Below are 6,597 nucleotides of genomic sequence, written 5' to 3'. Positions count from 1 at the left end.
ATTCATTTTACTCGTTTAATACAAAAAGCGCTTTTCCATGACTTTTTTATTCACTAGTAATGGCATATTTTTATCATTTTGATGACTTCATTTATAAACAGTTGCATGGTTTTATTGTTTGAGTATTTAAACAATCAAATTAAACATTTAACTTTGATGTTGAATCTGTTTTTATATGCAAGTGTCTTTTACACTTATAAATTAAAACAGCATATTATACATTATTAAAAAGATTATTCCAATCTTGATGTCTTATTCCGACTTCGCATTGTGTAGTTAATTGAACATTGTATTGAAATGTATGATAAGCTATATTTTTTAATTAACAGCGGATACAAATAGCATTATATTTACCATAACTAGACCACATTAGGCCCACTGCTCTTAAAACTGAACTGGCATGCATATAACACTGTTTTTGATTACTACACTTAAGAATTTTCTCATTTTTTCAATGGTTTTTGCAAAGAGTGTTAATTCATTTGAAAAAATTAAATATACCTTATATAAAACACACTTAATATGCACTTCAACATTCTTATTTCTGGTAAAGTGTATTTGTGAAGGTGAAACAAACACGTTGACACAAAAAAGAGTATAAATGATTGGAACATGAAGACAAATCCATTTTTTTCTGTTCAAAGTGTGTCTTGCCTGCATTTTCAATTGTATCAAATGGGTATTACATGCAGAAAAATACGATGTCAATACCGTTACATGTAATGTGCATTACATGCACTTTTTCTTTTAATAAAATGATACAGAAATTATCTTGTCATAACGCTTTTTAACCCTGTTATATAAACTTTCTTTGGAAATGTGAAATGTGACATTCATGACATTTACACCACCAATATGAGATACAATTTGTGCTCATATGATTTTTCATTTCACTAATATTTGTATGAATATTTTTTTCTGCGAAGAAAAAATGTATCTGCCACTACTGTTTTGTTGTCTGAAAACCCGTACAATTCCATAGAAAGATTAAGAGATGAATAGCAACGTGCTGCACCCTGCTCCTTTTTATGTTACTTGGAGGTAATTATTACCTGACTATTTATGGCCATAGGCGAATTTGACAAATAAGTCTGAACTGTTATCCCAGAGTTTCCCCTTACTGGTATTGAATTTAATTCCGAGTCTGAATTGCTCTTTTGCAAATCTTAGTTGGTAACAGTATTTTTTCAAAAAATTTCATTATCAGTTTTTTTCCTTCTTTTCCTTTTTTTAAACCTTTAATTATATAGGTAAAAACTGAACCAGTGTAGAAAATATAAAACTATTGCATAATTAAATTACCTGTTGCCTTGAGTTTGTTTTAAAATCAGTAAACTATGTTAAATTGATTATTTAAGACCTTCCATATTTTCCCCAAAATCCGGTGTTTCGCGCTATTTTTCCCTTCAAAAAGGCCATGCCTTTTCCCCAAAATCAGATAAAAAAACCCTGATTATTTGACAATATCTCTATTCAAAAGGTTAACATGGTTATTTCATTAATTCAGAAACAATATCAGGTAATCATAGCATGAAATGAAAAAAAAATGTCATAGCAAAAATGGCAGTACAAAAATAATTAAATTATGTGCCTTGTATCTGAGGTGCTATAGTGATGCAATGGAATTTCTCATAAATAATGTGGCCCATAGTTGTATAATTATATATTCACATGCATGAGTGATGTCATATTACAATTGAAGCCTTTGATTTACCAAAACAATATTAAATCTTATGTTAATTATTTAAGACCTTCAAGTGTTGAAAAGTTTACATGCATTGCAAATTAAGTAAATTAAGTTACAACTAGTTTAACTGATTAGGGTCGATGCACATGCAGATATATCATATTTTATGCAGTAGGCAAAAGCAAACAAATGAGTTTCACATTGTAAATAAGTAATGAAGTTAATAGAACAGAATTATTATACTTATTTATTACCTTTGCAAAATGTTTTGTTGGCATTATTGAATATGGTATTTAATTGTAAAAAGTCCCGGTTTGATCCCCACTTTCACTGAGTGAGAGTTCTCAAAACCATCTTTTAAAGAATATGTATAAGTAAGGATAGGGCAGAGGAAGCCTTGTTGACTTTGGGGCTACTAAGCCTGGAGCCAAATCGACAAAGGTTTACGGAAGAGACAAAATAAGCCCGAGGCTACATTATCCTGCTTTATCCTGAGCAAGTATTGGTTCAACCGAGGAAACAGGCTCGAGTGTTTGAGTAAGCTTCAGACTTTCAGTGCAATCTATCTTAAATAAATTGGTTAAACTAATTAATAATTATTTGACAAAATAAACATTCTGCACAAATTTAAGTATTTCTTTTACCTGTATGCAAGAATCTTTCCAATCTTGATGGTCATTGAACTATGTCAAAAGCACCATAACTATGAAACACTAGTATCTTGAATACAGCAATGTTCCACAGAAATGATGCTGATGATAATTGTTCACGATGATGAATGATACCAGAGACGTCTCTGGTTATACAGTTTTTCTAAATTCCACTTCACTAACAATTCCACTACCAGTTTAATTGCTTTGTTCACAGTTGAAAATAATACTATTCCACTGTAGAATCGTACCACATACATTAAATGTCCACTTTTTTAGGCTTCCTTGCGATTTAAACATGTTCTCTGCCATTTGCAAATTTTCGGCCATATTGAAAGTAGTTCAAAATATGGCGACCCAAACCCCAGAGGCAGATTTAAGCAATAAATCGTCTGCTGATCCAGAGTGCAATTTTTGGCACGTTGTTTTTTTCCTCAATTGTCAAAGTTGCAGACGACATTACGCAACAAAAACACAACCGGATGTTGACATTTTTAATATAAACCGACAGAAAACAGAATGTACAAAAAGAAATCGTAGATTACGAGAGAGTTTTACGAGGAAATTTACGAGGGGCTTATTTAAACGGTTTACGAGAATCGTAAATCCAATCGCAACTACTCGAGTAACGATATTGTAACATTTACGATACTATATCTTATTGAAACGATCCCAAGGTGCTGTAAATTATAATAAAGACCTGAAATTCAGTACATTAAGTATTAAGGATGAAACATTTAAATCGGAATAAATGCACACGATGAGAAAGTATTGACCAATTTAAACATCAGAAAACATACGTTAATTTACTACTTAAACATTGCAATAGATGGTACATTCATAAACATATTGGTACGGGTGGTGTAGAGGAGTTACGCGTTAATGTCAGTATATGATAATCAATAAAAATGAAATTGAAATACCTTAAATGAAGCATTAAATTCACGCTCAACATATTATTATTTTGTAATGTGGTTTGATCGAGAATTTAATACAATGCTCGTTGATACCAATACATTTATTATTAGAATTGTTGTGTGGTTCATTCTTTGCTAGACTCACAGACATTTCTTTAGCGCCAACTTAGATAAACGTTGAATTTCTTTTTTATTTTAGTTATCGTAAGTGGAGTTTGTGTGAATCCTGTACAAAATTATGAGAGTGTAAATTACATTGGTGTTTAAAAGTCGAACTTCATGTCCTGTGACTGTAAGCAATATAAAATGTATTGTCTTGTCTTGATTAAATAATTACGTTAAAAGAGCGAACAACAGTTGTGCCTTCAGCGCTTTGATTTTGTGAATTGTTATACATAAAGGGGAATATCGAGTTGGTGTGTAAAATAATCGAATATGTTAAATATGAACAATAAAGGGCATGGATATAACCCGTGGTGTTCATTTAAACTTTAAATGTGTTTCAAATATTGCATGCGATGTTTGACATTGATAATGGGCAGTGTAATATAGTTAAGATATTTTTAAAAGGTTGAGTACATGTTGTAAACTAATTGTTGCAAGTACAACATAATAATAAGTAAAACAGGGTATAAAACGACGAACAATACCTGCCTCGGCATGGACGTCGCCATCTTGTTTGTCACGTGCGTCAGAGAGAACATATTCATAAAGTTGAACGATATAAACCGAATGATCTTTGCATGTAGCTGATACAGTAAAAGTAAGATCGGATAACGTAACTCAGAAGCAATGACACGATGACGTCACCAGTAACGAAATCAAACATTATCACCGTCTATCATCACCACCGGAAATAGATGACCAGCGAAGCGAAAGTAAACATTACGCAAAAGGTAGTACTCGTAAAAAGAATAAGTTGTACCGTTTTTATCGCTAACGTTTTCCAAAAACTGTGTGACAAATTAATAGTGAACATATCAAACTCTTATCGTAAGTAGTTGGAGTTCTTTATTAATACATTCGAGTGTTGAAATAGATCGATCATCAGCTACCTGGTACCGAAAGTTAAGTTCATTGGGGCATCTTTTTCCTTGTGTCCGAGGAAAGTATACTAATTTTGCCGAATTTTTTAATGGTATGCAAATAGAATTATAAAAACTATCGGTTTTTTGCAAGCTTCAGCCCACAAAAATCTAGTAAGGATGCAAATGTTTGGCTAAAATATAAACTTCGTTGTGTACGGCGAATAGAACCTTATGTGTACGGCGTATCGCAAAATAAAGTAGAAAGTATTCAATTGTCACCGAAGGATAATTTCGAACAATTTTCAGTACAAAACTCTTCTTGGTACTTATATGAAGCGTCTATAAGTCTAATCAAGATGCGTCTTATGCGCACATACATAATTTTATTCAGAAGTCAGAGCTATCGGCCCTCTGTCCCAAGTACAAATCTTAAGTATCGTCGGCCTCAATCGAAAAGGACGTACCTTCAGCTTCTCATACTACATAGGCATGGTAAAATGCGTTAAACATTCAAATGAATTAACATTAAAGGGAATGTTTTCACTATACTATTTATTTAAATATATTCAGTTATAAAACTAGTGTTAAAATGCCAATACGCTGCAACTATTCGTCGTACATGACTTTAACTATTCACCGTATACGACTTTTGCCATAAACAACTATTCGTCGTACATGACTTTAACTATTCACCGTACACGACTTTTGCCATAAACAACTATTCGTCGTACACTTCAGTTATTTTATTTTAATAGATTTCCACGAACAATAATCAAACCTAGACCAGAACTAGCGTTAAGATGGTATATATTGCCTATCAAAATAGGAAATCAACTCCATAAACGATGGCAAACCAAAAAGAAAAGCTGTTTCTTCGAGAAGCAGCAATTTCAAACCGGTACCAAGCAGTCATAAATGAGTGTAAATAACGCTTCATCAATACGAATTGCAATATAGACACACATTTTTAAACGTATTAATCTTTCTGTAAGATGCCTTACACGCACTGGTTATCCAGGAGCGAGTAATTATTAGATATTTTAGGTAAATACTCACTGCTCTCCATGGTTGGTTTGTTTACTTTCGCTTCGCTGGTCATCTTTTTCCGGTGGTGATGATAGACGGTGATTATAAAAGAGGCAGTACTGTCAAATCGAATTACTAATCAAACCAGCTATGTTTTTGATCATTTTAGAAGCAAACAGATAAAAGGGTCATTCCATTAATAATTCCAAATTTTAAGGGAAGAAAGATATAGCGAATCGAAAACCAACAAGCATGTGTTTTTAAGTACGTCAACATCATATTCTTTTGATAAAAATGAATTAATTAAATTTAAAAGTGTAATACAAACATTTGCTTTAAGATATTTACATTTTCGAACACGCTTTAAAACATCTCCATAAAATAATGGGTGGGAAACTCCATTAGTGTAATGCCTCTTTTAAGAAACATTATATTTAAAAAATACATCACAATTCTTTGAGTGGAATTAAGCCAATTTACGTCGTAGGTTATAAATAAAAAAATATTCTTTTAGCAATTTCTTCGTTAATATACTGTTAAGATAAGTAAAATCTTGAACACATTTACATGCTCTGGCGTATCGTACTGGTCCACTGCGAAATGTAAATACCATAGGATGGACCTTAAGAGATGTTACCATCTAGGAAAGGAAAATACCAAATTTTAAAGTTGAAGTCGTCCCGTTTGTCGCATAAACTTTCTTAATCATATTATTATTAATAGATAAATGTAAGTCTTAATATGCAGAATCTGTATTGGATTGACACGATCTTTGTAAGATCAGTTCTTTAGGGTAGATTTTTGAATATATTGTTCAAAGTATGGGTATCTAAGTTTAGTATATCATCAATGTATCTACTATTTAGATTTAAACGGTGAATCAAATCTATTTGTTTAGTTTTCGATAATTCAAACATAAAATCCCTTTCATAACAATATAATTAGATCAGTTATAAGTCGCGCATAATAAGTACCCATAGGAACACCGATATTTTGTTTAAATATTTTACCATTAATTTAAACAAACAAGCTATCCAGAAGAAAAGTAAGTGTTGCACAAAAGTCAAGACAAGCCTTAATGTTGTATTCATCTAACATCTGATTAGTAAATAAAGCTTTTTTAGATTTTAAATCAAGATTAAAAAACCTCTCTCTTGCAAAGTCAATCAGTGAAACGAGTTTGGATTTTATTAAAGTGTGAGGAAGCGTTGTATATAGTGTAAAAAATCATATGTGCTTATTTGTGACACCTTATATTTTTTCTTTTCAATTTTAGCAATAACTTTTAA

This window comes from Dreissena polymorpha, chromosome 10, assembly GCF_020536995.1.
Source record: "Dreissena polymorpha isolate Duluth1 chromosome 10, UMN_Dpol_1.0, whole genome shotgun sequence".
Lineage (NCBI taxonomy): Eukaryota > Metazoa > Mollusca > Bivalvia > Myida > Dreissenidae > Dreissena > Dreissena polymorpha.
Note: the sequence above shows the minus strand (reverse complement) of the source record.